We start from the raw sequence: 14,509 nt of genomic DNA, 5'->3' as shown, positions 1-14,509 counted from the left end.
CTTGTGCTGTTTGGCTGTTTGTCTTCACCCAGAGCCTCGCTGTTGTTCTCTTATTAATAGCGTCTCGCACTGCTCTCCTCTCAGATTTTTAACTCTAGAACGAGAAGAAGCCCCGTTAAAGATAAAGCTGTGCCAACCACACTCGGCCTTCTCTAGAGCACTTACAGGGTGGAAAGGGACCAGCGGCTGTAGCCGCAAGGAGGGGGCGACTAGGGACGGGTCTGGGAGTCACCCCCTTCTCCCTTGATTCTCCTTCCTCTTTTCCCAAACTCATCTCAGCTGGTCACCACTAGGTTGTTCACCCTCGAATATCACCCGGGTAGTGGAACCTGCGGAGGTCTCTGAACTCCCTAGTGTGGAAGAGAACACAGATTAGACTTCAACCAAATCTAAGCACCTAAAATTCTGAATTCTCATGACCTGGCTCGCATTAGCAAAGGTGGGAGAGGTTAGCTATAGGCAGAGCACATTTCTTCTCAAACAGCTTCTTTCGCATCTAACCCTGAGAACCAAGACCCAATTCTTACCAAAGTTGGATAAACCCCTGGCAAGGGACAGGCAAGGACACCTTCACTGCCTGGGTACAGGGCCCAAGGGATAGTGAGGGGCCCTGACTCTGGCATGGTGGGGGCGAGGATGGTGGGTGGGAGAGGGGTCGGGGAAGGGGAATCCATGCCAGGTTTTCCTCTCTCAACCCCTTCAATGTGTCAAAGAGAAAAGCGTTTTACAAAGGATTATACTTGAATCACTTACAGTCAGTATTTAAAAATACAAGGATGCATAACTGAGATTTTTTTCCTAGCCATAAACATCTGCATAACTCTTGGATGCTAGTGGGTGGGTGGCAGACAGATCGGGCTGGTTTGGCAGGAGCATTGAAGACACAACTTGAGGGGGATGAGAAGGCTTGGGAACAGGCACATTAATAACACTAATACAAATGCTATACTACTACTACTACTACTACTACTACTATTAAGGGCAGGACAAAGGGGATTTCTCTCTGTCCCTCTCCGTTTCTGATTCTCTGATTTTTAGTTGGAGTCACACCGTTTTTCCTACACTGGAATGATGGGGGCAGAGTGGGGGATGAGCAAAGTAGAACTCGAGCTATTATGATATTTGATTTTCTTTTAAGCTTTCTCCCCAGTTCCAAGGCACCTGGGATCATCTCTTCCTTTCCCCGCATTTTTCTTTTTTCATCCTCACGAACAGTTTGATGTTTTAATACTGTCCTGTTCAGCTTTAAACTAACGTTATGTGCACTGATTCCCTCCCTCTCCCCTCCCTGGTCCGGAAAGCCCATTCTGGACGTGTGACTCTCATAACAGCTGAGAGGTGTATAGACTCATCGGTTTCCACAGAGCCTCCAGCCGTGGACCCTTGTCCGTGTCCCTGCAGCTGGTAGCTTGAAGAGGCACTTTTCCCTCCCTGGCGGGTCCCGCGCCGGAAATCCACAAGACCCGGCTGCCGGGTGGCTCCGTGACGACTTTAGATTCGGCTCCGCACACGCAGGGAGTGGGTTGAAAATGAGTCCAAGAGAGATTGTGTTAAAAACAAAAAGAGAAACAAATGCACAAATCATTTCTGAGAGCCCAACGGGGTTTCAACTCCCTTAGTGGAAGACTTCTTCGCCTACATACCCCTCCTCCCCCTTCTGCAGCTGTTCTTCTTTTAAAAGAAGTCGGACTTTCTGCTGGGGTGTATTCTAATTTTAATCATCCACTGTAAAGGGGGAGGTTAACATAGAATTTCTGATTCTGACTTAATGATCCCTGGAATTAAATCTAATTCTATTAATGGAATATAGAGTGTTTCTTTCAGAAACCTTGTAAAAACACCAGCATTATTTGTTCTATTATTTTATTTGTTATATTTTCTAATCAATCCTCCCAAGTGAAGATGCTTTTGGGAAGAAAGGATATCCATTCAACTCGGGGTGGGGTGGGGGCTGACTTAGCTTACTCTACACACCCAGCATCCCTAAGATTTGTCACAATCCAACAGCCAATTTCAAAATTAACAACTGACTCTTGCTATTCCCCAGAGATTAATTTTTTAAAAAATTCCAGAAAACTTTTCTAAGGTACTGGATGGGAGACAGAGTTTCCTGGCATCTTCATAGTGTCTAGTCAGAATATGGGCATATGATGTATGTGTTATACTATATGTCATTTTAGAAAATAAAATGATGCCTCTGATATCTAGGAAGAGTTTAACTGGCAAATTGAATATGTGGACTTTTAAGAATTGAGTTATAAAACTATGTATAAAAGTATTTATAGTTTAGCCCACTTTAATATTTACTCTCCCAGAAAAATGACACCTCAATTTCTTTTCACCTCAATTTTTCACTTATTTTTTATGCACTAATCAAAAGTAATTTCATCTTAGTGAAAATATTCATGTTTGTACTTTGTCATTCACAACTTCTGGTTCCTCTAAGCCTTGAGGTCTGTAACTGTTGGTTTGCTTTTTCTGAACTGCTTGGAAAACAATAGATTTTGGTTTATCTGCTTTAAAAACCAATCACAAAAAGAAAAATGACAATAATGGCTGGAAGTGAGGGTGAGAAGTGCTTAAGTTATTTTTTATACTGAAAATTGGGACTTGTCCCCAGAACTGGAAATAATAATTACCTAGAGGAGGTGAATGGAAGAAACCCCCTTTCTATTCTGTGGTGAGAGAGCTAATGCTACATTGTAGTTTCAAAATCAAATTTGCAAGAAATGTGGGATAAAGGGGTGGCAGTTAGATGTCATTATCCAAGGGGAAAAATGTTTGGAGGAGAGTTAACCTCATATACTTTTCATTTGAGATGTTTTAATTTATTGTGCAGTATACACATAGGTAAATAAAGCTGTAATGGGCTTTCAGTCACACCGGATGGCTCAGGTCCCCTTAAATTATGCTCAACCTCTTCAAAACATATATTTAAACAATAGAAATAAACTTCATTGGAGTCTGGCGACCAATTTGGAAGCCATTGGAAGAGAAGACAATAAGTCCTGATTACATGCAAGGATTCTCTGTGATGTGATATACCCTTTGCCAAGTCATTTTGCTGTTTTATTTATTTAATTTCTTTTTCTTTTTTTTTTTTTTTTAACAAACTTTCATTCATTTATGGTCTTCCGCAACCTGCTAATTTAACACTGGAGCGCGTTATTGCAGTGTTAGGAGGAGAGAAAGAGGGAGAGAAAACAACAATACTGCAATGATCCAAATGATACAGTAGAATTATAGCAATTATAGTTCTACTTGTGGAAGAAAACCTTGCTGAGATCAGGCAAACAAACTGAAGCCTTGTGAGGATAACAAGCATCGGGATTGACAGCCGGTGCTGGGAAGAGCCGGAGGGCACAAACAGAAATATTTGCCTCCCCCCAACCCCCCTTAACTCCAACCAGTCAAGGTTAACCTCCTCAAATGCTGCTTTCAGAGTCTTATCCACTTCAGGGTATGCATTTTATGCACAAATCGAGGTCTCTCCTCCTGGAACTCTGATAATAGGAGGAAATGTAACATAATCCGCTTGCCTAGAACTTGTCCCTTGCCTTCTCTGCCCCCTGCTTGCCTTCCACTTCCAACCCCTTCCTCAGTTCTCCCCAGGCTGCTGGGATCTGTCTGTGGACCGGGTTTGTTTGTTGATGTATTTTCAAAGGAGCAGCCTGAGGAAAGGTCCAAAGGAATTGATAACTTGATTTCCTTGCAAGACTCCCTCGCGTTTGCTCATGCTTCCCTCCTTTCGCTCTTCGCTGTGTCCTCCGCCAGAGCCGAGAGTTCCACCATTAGGGCTCGGCTAGGAGAGGTTTGTTGGGAAGCAGCTTTTTTGGAAGCGTCCCGAGGATCACGGCTGAGCCCTCAAGGTATGGACGTGTGGGTGTGATTACTGTGTCAGGACAACTTCCCTTATTTGCAAACTTCGTCACTTTCTGTTACCCATCAGCATCAGAAGGAGGGGGTGGGGGAGTGAGAACTGGAGAGAAAACGGACACCCCCTCCTCCAACATCCATCCAGGAGACAACTGAGCTTTTTTCCAGCTTTGCTTCAAGCACAAAGCTGGGCGAGTTGGTCGCAGCCTCTTGTGCGCCCTCAGAATGCGTGGTGTGCGTTCCCTTCCACAGGCGAGAAACATTTGGGTGGGTTCTGGGCTCTCACCCCGAGTCCCTTGACGGGAGATCCCCTCTTCTGGTACCCATCCCCCAGATTTCAAACCCCAGAAGGAAACTCCTCGGAGCCCTGTAATCGCCGCCATCTGCTTTCTCCTCTCCAACACCGGATGGCAGGACCCCGAGCGCATCCAGGTTCGAGCCGTCCTGGGTGCAGCCTTTACTCTGTAGTTGCCCTAGGAGACCCCGGACAGGTTAGGGGAAAATGAGCACGGGTCAGAACTCCGGTGAGGAGCAGCAAAGGGCCCAACGCGAGCGACAGTTCAGAGGCCTCTCGAGGACCCTGGCTGTCCGAGTCCTACCCAACCCTAGCAGCACCCCAGTAGGGCTCGGCTACGCGCCATGGCCAGAGTGCGCCCCCTAGCGGGGGCTCTGGGTGGACCAAGCCCTCCCGCTGCAGCCTCTGGGGACTGAAGTTGGCAGATCCAAGTGATCCGCAGGAATGAATGGGGGAAGGAAACAAAAGCCTTGGAAACATTTCCAAGTGTTCAATAAAAGACCCATCTGTACCTTTCTTCTCCAGCGCGTTCGTGGTTAATGTCCCCCCATAAGCGCGAGAGGGGAGATAATTGCTGGGTGTATTCTTGCTGGCTAACCTCAGGAAACACTGGACCTAGAAGTGAAATAATTGGGGGTGGCATCAAGGCAAGCGTGCAGAGGATGTAACATCAGGCGTAAATCTGAATCTGTAGTCTCTAGGATGTTCATGGAGGCCTGGAGGCCTTCACTCTCAGATTCCTCAGTCCCTGGAGAAGGGTCATCTGAAGGCAGCTCCTCTGAGATTTCTGTACCTTGAAATCCATATTTGTGATACTCTCATACCATGGCTCTAAGATTGCATCCTACTTTCTGACTTTTAAATACTTCACCCTCTGATTCTAAGTTCCCCTCATTTCAGATTTTAAGATTCCCCACCTTCTGATTCTAGGATTCTCTGCTTTTTGACTCAATGATCCCCCACCTGTCTTTGATTCCTCCACCTTTTGACTCGGGTCCCCCACTTCTGACTTAATGGCCCTTTGCCTTCCAGAGGGACTCTATCCACCACTGTGCTCCATCTCCCCCCAGGAACCCCACACTCCTGCATTTGCATCAGGAAATCCTCAAATCCCAGCTTTCACTACTGTGAGCTACTCTTACATCACTCCCCTTGGTCTAGCTAGAAGTCCAGAAAAGAGAAATATAAGGTTGTTGTCCAACTCCTTTGATTTGTTCAACCTGGAAATGACTAAGTTTTCTTGAACCTGTGGGAAAAAGTTACCAATGAAGGTTTTAAAAAGACAAAAGAAAAAAAAAATCTCTGTTCAAATCAATCTTGTTATTTCCTTTGCACTGAATGTGTTAATCCTAACTCATCAATCAGAAACAAATCGTGTTTCTAAAGACCTGTAGTGTCTCATATCCTCAGACGTGCAGGATTTTCAAGTCATGCTAAAGTCAACAAAACATTTACTAGATAAGGCCTCAAAGGAAGAATCCAAAAATAGGAGTGATAACAGTTCTTTAGAATCCCTTATTTTGCACTGTCTTGCTAATTGGGAAGTTCAACACGAGGCTTTCCCAGCTCATAGAAGGCTGGTATTTGGGGGTTGGTGAAGCAGATGGAAGGGGTCCTGTGGGAAGAGAGGCGTGGGTGTCCCCGTGTTTAATTAAGAGTTGCATTGTATGGAAGGGAGGAGGTAAGATGCTGGGGTTGTACAATACTTTGTTCCTTTCATCACAAAATAACCTGCAAGTAAAAAAAAAAAAAGAAAAAGAAAAAGAAAAGAAAAAGAAAAGAAAAGAAAAAAAATCCGGCGACTAAGAGGGAGCCGGCTCTGGAATAGATACCATTAGTACCACAGTGCTTCTGGAATAAAGATATCTAATTTCCTGTCGCAAATCACTTACCCGATCAGAAAACACAAATAGCTGAACAGAAGGCAAAAATATAGAGGAGAAGGAGGAGGACGAGGATGAGGACAAGAGGAAGAAAGGCCCGGGAATAAAAATAACCGCGCAAAAGGACTTACATTCAACGTTTTGACAGGCGTCTCCTCCAAACCTGGGGCAGTTCCGACCTCCCCCCAACGGCTTCCATTCTGTCCCCGACTTTGCAGTCTACCCTGCATCCTTTTGGGGGACACCAGCATCTTTGAGGGAAAGGGATGGATCCCAAGCCGAGGTTATGAGAACAACAGTGGCAGAAAACTGGAACACTCATGGCCTAGTGGCCTCATGGGTCCGCCCAGGCAAAACCCACCAGGCACCGACGGCATCGCTCCCCGGTCCAACACCAGGCGGCTGGCAGGGTCCTCCAAAGGTCATTGCTCGCCTAAGGCGGCCTCAGTTTCCCGTCGGGAAGGAGACGCCAGCACCTGGGGACTGTGTGCTGGGGGGGGGAGGGGACAGGGTTGGCAGTGTAGCGCTGCTGGGGGCGCTGCTACTACGACTCAGTGACCTCTCTTGTCGCATGCTGGGTCTCAAGGACCAGGAGAGCAGAGAAAAGACCCGGCCTGGGTGACCTTGATGGCATAGATAAATGGGGAAGTTGGACTAAGTCGCCCACGAGAGGGCGCGGATGGTGAGCGGCCGTGGGTAGAGGCGACCGGCCCGGCGTGGAGTCAGAACCGAGGGGTCCCCTGGTACACTGACTCTGGTGGCGCAGGCAGGCACCGACTGCCCATTGAAAATGATGGAGGTAGCAGGTGCATGCGGCGGGTCTAAGCAGAAAAAGTGGGAGGAGGAGAGCAAATAATCTACCAAGATGCAAATGCACAGAAAGCGAGTCTTAGCACTTTTTCTTTGGAGATTAAATGAGAAAAATCTCAGATTTTTTTTTATTGGATACTCATAGATTTCTCACAATCGCCTGAAATTTGGTGTTGCATGCCTCAAATCATCATCGCGTTCTTCCCATTCACTTCAGCCTTTTCAGGTCAGGTCTTAGCACAGTTCCTGGCACCCATGAACAGTTTGGTAAATCTTGACTGAACCTGAGAATTGCACTGTGGCTGTGTGAGTGTAGGAGGGAGGCACTTTGATTTGAGCAAATGACATTTTGTTTTCATTCTCATGGGGTGGGCTCAGATTGATCTTTCCCCTCCCTGAATCCCCTACTTCATTCTCTTTCCTCAATTCCCCCATTAGTGCTGTTGGGGCTTTTTCCATTGTTCTTTACTCCCCCGATTTAAGGCTAGCAATGGACTAAAAAGAAATTAAAACCAATGTGTTTTGCTAAGAGAATCCCAGAAGGGCTGGAAAGAAAGGAGATTGAAACCTACAGTTCAAGTGAAATTTAGACCGAGGAGTGATTTTTACTTATTTCTTTTCATGGATAATAGAGAGTTGGCGTTATCTGTCACTGTACGTTCTCTCTAATAAATAGCTCCAAGACTATAATCTAACAGGTATAAAATTTCCCTTTTCTGAGAAATGAGGAGACCACCAACACTATCTTTTAAATAGCACAAATAGAAAATGCTGTTGTTGACAATCTTCCACACTGGAGAATCAATTCCAAGCTCTCTTTCTTTCTTCCCTTCTTTCTCTCTTTCTTCCCAATGCAGGTCTGGCTTTTAGGGCAGGATGGTATGTCCCCTACATAGAGAGTTGTGAACAAAGATAATTTGATTTAAATTCAGCAACTATGCCCCCACCCCCCACTCCTCAAAAAAAAAAATCCAGAAAGGTCTTTTTTACTCTCTGCCAACTGCAAGAGTAAAAAATGTCTGTCCTTCCTTTCACAAATTTCCTTTATCTCCTCCAAAACTATGGCCTACTTAGATAATAGGCATTATGGGGAGGGAAAGAAGAGAGGACTGTTGGAAAACTCATTTGCCTGGGAGGTCCCACTTTCATCTGGTATAGGTTGAGCCCATATTTTCCTCTCAGGGCCTTGTTTATGGTTTCATCTTCATTCATTCATTTTCTTTCTTTTTTTTTTTTAAAGAGAGAGTGAGAGAGGAGAGAGAGAGAGAGAGAGAATTTTTTAATATTTATTTTTTAGTTCTCGGCGGACACAACATCTTTGTTGGTATGTGGTGCTGAGGATCGAACCCGGGCCGCACGCATGCCAGGCGAGCGCGCTACCGCTGAGCCACATCTCCAGCCCATTCATTCATTTTCAGTCACCTTTTCAACAATACCTTCCAAGCATCTATTGGTCAGGATTCACTCCCAACAGCATAGAACACACAAAATATTTCACCTGGAAATGTTTTATCAAAGACAGGAAGGGCCACTGGCCCAGAAATGCTGCCCTTCCATGTCTTCATGAACCCATGTCTCCTCACCCTCCTCCTTTCTTATTTAGCTTTTGGGTTTGAAGCATTTTGATGTTATTTATATAAAGTAAAAGACATTAGAATAACCTTTTTATTACATTACACCGAGGGGAGATTGAACTATAACTTTGAAAATTGTGACATTCCAATGAGAGCTATATTAAATTGCTTAAAAACATTCTGAAGGCATCATCAGTATTGTCTGGAGTGGTAAGTGAAACAAAGGATTTCACAGCATGTCGAATTTAATACTAAATATGCTCATATTTAAGTCTTTATGCTATTAAATAGAAGAGAGGAGAAAGGGAGATGGAAGAAATAGTAACAGAGGGGGATGGAATCAAGAAGATACATCCAAAAAGATAATCCTGATTATAACAGCTGCCACCTATGGAAGTCACTCTGGGCCAGAGGTTGTGTTAAGTGCTTTTTCGTACTGAAAAAAATCAATCCTCCCAGCAGCCCTATGGGGATGGTTTTGTTATAATCCACTTTTACTGATAAGGAAACTGAGGCATGGAAAAGGTGATCAGCTTTTCCTGGTTTTCCCAGGATTTGCCCAATTTTAAAACTGAAAGTCATGTATCTCAGGAGATTCCTCAATCCTCAGTAAAGCAAGCCAGTTAGTCCCCTTAGTATAGGGAGAAGTAGTTTGTCCAAGATCACAGAGCTGGAGCCAGGATATGAGTGAACCCAGGCAGTCTGCTGCCTTTAACCTCTGTAAATCTCACCCATTTTACACATGAGTAACATCAGAGAGAGAGGAGCTGACTAGTGCCCAGTTACTCAGCTTGATATTAGCAGGCAGAAGACTATAGTTTGCCACTTGTGAATCACATCCCTTTCTACTCTTGGCTACCTTCTAAAAGAGTTTTTGTAAAGAAGCGGCTTTTTATTTTCCAAACTTGTGATTGAACTCATGAGCACTCTATCACTGAACTACAACCCCAGCCCTTTTTTAAAAAATTTATTTCAAGACAGGGTCTTGTTAAGTTGCACAGGTTGGCCTCGAACACATGATTCTTCCATCTCAGCCTCCTGAATAGCTGGGATTACAGACCTATGGCACCAAACTCAGCCTATCTGGATCTTTAAAATCCTAGAAGTAAAAAGCCACACACACACACACACACACACACACACACACACACACACTATAACATCTAAGAAAAGACAGTCATATTGAGCATGTGTATCACTACCTGTCAAAATTAGAATATGTAGGAAAAGGAGGGCACCTATATTTTAAATGCAATTTATAATGAAAGGCAATTTAAAAATTGTAAAAACACACAAATAAAATAATTATACAAAACATGTGGACATTAGGCAGGAAACATTTTAACTCTCTAAAGCATTTGTTGTATTGTTCCAATACCATTATTGTCCAATTATGATGATCATTGTTCTACCTCACATCATCCTCAAAACTGTCAGCCCCCCCACAGCCTACAGTATTTCTAAACAGTGTCTTGGGGACCCTTCAGACAAAACCATGAGAACTGATTACATTCTGTGCATCTAGTTTGCAAGCAGGTTGTGGAGCTGGGCATTGGCCAGGAAAGAACACATTCTCTCTTGTAACATAGCTCATTGTAAAAATACAGCTTGACATCAATAAAAATAATCACTATTTGATGTATTTCTTATAATTATAGGTCATCTCTCAGCGAGGCTTTGCAGTTAGCAAAGTTGTGACTTGGCCTCTGTCACACTGATGCAGAAGGCAGCCAGGCCCCAGTGCTTCTAAGTGTCCTGGCGGGCATCCTGAATGGCATAAGCTTATGCACAACTTCAGGGAAGAAAACATTTTGGAAATGATGAGAAAACTGTGAGGGAGTTGCAACTGTAAACAGCAAATGTGCTAAAGAGCGGAGACTTATGCAGAGCTAAAGGAGGGCAGGTGGAGCGTGTTCTCAGTTTTTTAAATGTGAAGAAAACATTGGGCTGACTCCATTCTGGTGCTGCAGAGCTAAAATGTGCCTTAGTGATTGTTGTTGTTTTATTGAACACAAGCACCCGGGGCTGTGTGAGGATCAGGGCTTGACAAGCCAAAAGATTCTGAGAAAAAAAGGTGAACAGCTGTAGTTCTTGCCACATACAATCCCTTAATCATTTTCCCATATTGAACATTTATATTTCAATTGTTTTGCTATTAACAGTTGCATTCTAATGAAAACTTTTGTCCACCTAACTTATTCTTTTGTGTTAATTCCTTTAAATATTTTCCTGAGAGATTGCTGATTAAAAGAGTGTGAACATTCTAGTGTCTGTTGAAATACTGCCAAAAAACTCTCCAACTGGTTGAACCAATTTGCACCACCACTAGCAATCTATAAATGTACCAATTTTGCTACAACCTGGCCAGCAATATGTATTATAGCTCCCCCCTTATTTTTTTTTAAATAGCTATATGTTGGAATCTAGTTCTATTAATTCCACACTGGGTATTTCTCCCCTTGTCTCCATCATTCCTCTTCCTTGCTCTTCTCAATGAGTTGGACTACCAGTAAGATGGTAAGGAGACATGAAAAGAAATGTAATCCTGAGTCAGTGGATATCTGTCATGCTTGGCAAGTTTATTGAAAACATCTATGGCAGAATTTACAGTGTAATGCCTTAGGCTCTGGAATCCATGAGACCTGGCCTGGAGTCCATCCTTTCTACTGTTTGGCTCTGAGGCCTTGGCTAATCTAATTAACCTCACATGACTCAGTTTTCTCCCTTGAAAGTCAGGGATGATAAAAGTATCTGCAGCATAGTGATACATCATAGATTCTAAATAAAAGCTAACTTATGGACTGGGGGTGTAGTTCAGTGGTAGAGTACTTCCTAGTATTCACCAGGCCCTGGGTTTGAGCCCTAGCACCAAAAAGAAAAAAAAAGAGTTAGCTTACATTGGGTGATACATTAATACTGAAATGCACATTATTTTACATACATTTTTGAATAATCATGTAATTATTAATATCATTTTGCAGTACTGGGATTGAACCCAGAGCTTGCACATGCTAGGCAATCACTCTACCATTGAGTTATTCCCCATCCCTTTTCATTTTTTTTTTTTTGAAACAGGATCTAAGTTGCTCAGACTAACCTTGAACTTTCTATCCTCTTGTTTCAGCCTCTCCAGGGTATCAGCACAAGTGGTGCAGGAGTGCACCACTGTGCCTATCTTGTGCAATTTATTTTTATGGAATACTGACTCAGGACTAGAATTGTCCCATTAAAAGGTATGTACAGTTTAAGCATTATAGATCTTAACAAAATGTACTTTAAACAGATCATTCATCCTTATACCTCTACAAACAACATGGATAACACTGGGTATTTTCAATGGTATAAAATATTATTAGATCGATGAAGAGAACTTAATAGCTTATACCATTTTTATGTGCATTTCTTTCATTAGTAGTGAGGTCAAGCTTTTTTCCCCCATGGGATACTTGGCCAATTGTATTTCCTCTTCTAGGAATGTTCTCTATTGCTTGTTAATGTGCAGATTATTTCACCCATGATTAGTATGTTTTAAAAGTTTGCTAGGACTTTATGAAGAGCTGGCATGAGAATTACTATGAGATTATCATTAGTTTTACTCTGATTTCCTTTAGTGTCTAAGCATAATGGCCAGTGTTTCTTTTCATGAGTTTTATATAGCAATGACCCTCTCTTAGCATTTTAAATGGTTTGTCTTGAAGGGATGTGGGGCAAAAATTGCTAATTACCTCCAAATGTCCATTCTCTTGGTGGTAGATTAAAGAGGGCTGCAAAACTAGTGACACTTCCTTCATAGAGAAGGAAAGCATGTTTCTCCTTTGCTTGAATTATGCCTAGCCCTGTGAAAGTTTTGACCAGTAGAAGATGGTAACGTGACACTAGACCTAAGCTTTAAGAAGGCCTGGAAGATTCTTCTTTGTGTTTTTGGACATTCCATTGGAGAGAGATTGAGTGGAGAGATCACACAGAGAAGAGAGACCATGAGGATCATGAGACAAGCCCAAGTTTGTTAGTTGATTGCAACTGCATGAGCCCTTAAGTGAGACTTGCAGAACTGCCTAGTTAAAAACACACCAGAGCTGTAGGTGTAGCTCAGTGGTAGAATACTTAGCATGATAAAGGCCCTGGGTTCAAGGCCCTGGGTTCAATCCTCAGCTCTTCAAAAATAAATAATAAATTAAATAAATAAAAGAACACATCACCTGTAGATTTGTGAGAGGTAATAGTTATTGTTATTTATTTATTTAATTATTTTTGATTGCCATTATTTTAGGGTTGGTTATAAGTATGCAGTAAATAACCAGAACATTTTCCCTTTCCTTTTGGGGCATGATTTAGGAGTTTCACACATATACTCATTGCCAGAAATTGGATATCTAGCTAGAAAGGAGGCTTGAAACTGTGGTGTTTATTCCATATAGCCATGTACCTGGTCCAAATTCCAGAGTTCTAGTACTCTGGAGTTTCACTTCATTGGATGGATGGAAATCTACATCTGTGAGCCAGATTCAGCCATGCCCACCCATTTACATGGTCTATGGCCACTTTTGCTCTACAAAGACCCTTCTCCAGCATGTGGACAGTGGGGGAGGCAGCAAAAGGACTCCTAATACCATAATGTGTGTGCTGGATTATGGCTGGAAGATTTCCATAGGTCATCAACAAAAAAGACTGATTTTGAGACTGATGATGGCCAAAAAGACATAAGAAAAACAACATGAAGTAGGATGGGGTTGTAGATTCCACAGCCAATGGACAGGCTAATGCCATGAGAACCCTTAACCCATGACCCCAGTGTGTTTTCAGGTTGGTGGCTAGAAGGGACCCCTGGGCACAACTTGCTGGTAGGTTGGAGACTTGTAGGGCCACTGGAATCCTGGATTAAAGTGGCTGCTGTTGGAAAGGTTTCCCCAGGATATCAGCACAAGGGGCTAAAAGGGATCTCTATTCTACAGTGTACAGGCAGGTTGATGGCAAGAATGTCTTTCAGTTCTCCAGCATATATGTAGGTAGGAGTCTGAAGGACAGAAGAATCATGGGCAGGTTGGTGACTGAAAGGACACAATGGCACAATGGCCCAAAAGAGCCAGTCAGTGGCCTGAATTGCCATCTGGGCACCAGTACATGGGAGGGCTGGTAGATGAAAGGCTCTCATTTCTAGAGCTTCTGGGAAGGTTGATGACTGGATAGCCCTCTGTTCCCTGAATTGTGGGCAAGCTGGGAGGTAAAATAACTCCTAGAACAGTAGCAAGAAGGCAGATTGGTGATCAGAGGGCCAATGGGACACCATCCCATGAAAAGGGTGAAGAAGAGCCCAAAGTGCCTCTTGATTCCACAATACTCAGGCCACCTAAGGTCAGAATGGTCTTCAGTTCCACAGTTAGTTGTAGGTTAAAGTCTAGAAGGACTGGCTAATGTGTGACATCTGGGATGGTGTCCAAAAGGGCTCTGGGGACACTAGTACATTGGGCAAAGGTTGTAAGGATCTCCAGTCCTGTTCACAAGCAGGTGGGTAATCTGGTACCTTCTCATCATTAGCACACTTTCAGGATACCAGCTGAATGAACTTTGGCTTAATACAGGATGAGGACATGCTGAAAAACTGAAGGATTGGCATAACCTTGTTGTGGAGGTAGGCAGATGGCTGGAAGAACCATGAGCATACCAGTGTACAGGAAAGATGTGGGGTGGGGGCAAGGATTGGTTCTCACCTTCTAGAAGGTGAGAAGCCTGTGACAAGATGAAAACTTTGTTTTCCAATGTAAAGAGGGCTATAAGAGGACAAAAGTTCTCTCCTTGATATGGTACTTATGCAGGAGAATTCCTGGAGGGCTCTTGGTTTTATAGTATGTAGGAAGACTGGGGACTGAAATGACCTGTGGCACCCTCATGGGGAATCATGTTGGAGACCAGAAGTTCCTCCAGTATACCAGTATGTAGAAAAGACAGTTGCCAAAAAAAATCTGTCTTACACAGTTCTCTGGAGATCTAAAGGTGGGATCCTTTGGTTCCTTCCTCTGACACAGGCTGAGTCCCTGAAGGATCCACTGATACATGAATTTCTTCATTGTTGG

The sequence above is a fragment of the Urocitellus parryii genome, chromosome X, assembly GCF_045843805.1.
Source record: "Urocitellus parryii isolate mUroPar1 chromosome X, mUroPar1.hap1, whole genome shotgun sequence".
NCBI lineage: Eukaryota > Metazoa > Chordata > Mammalia > Rodentia > Sciuridae > Urocitellus > Urocitellus parryii.
This window is presented reverse-complemented; position numbering follows the sequence as displayed.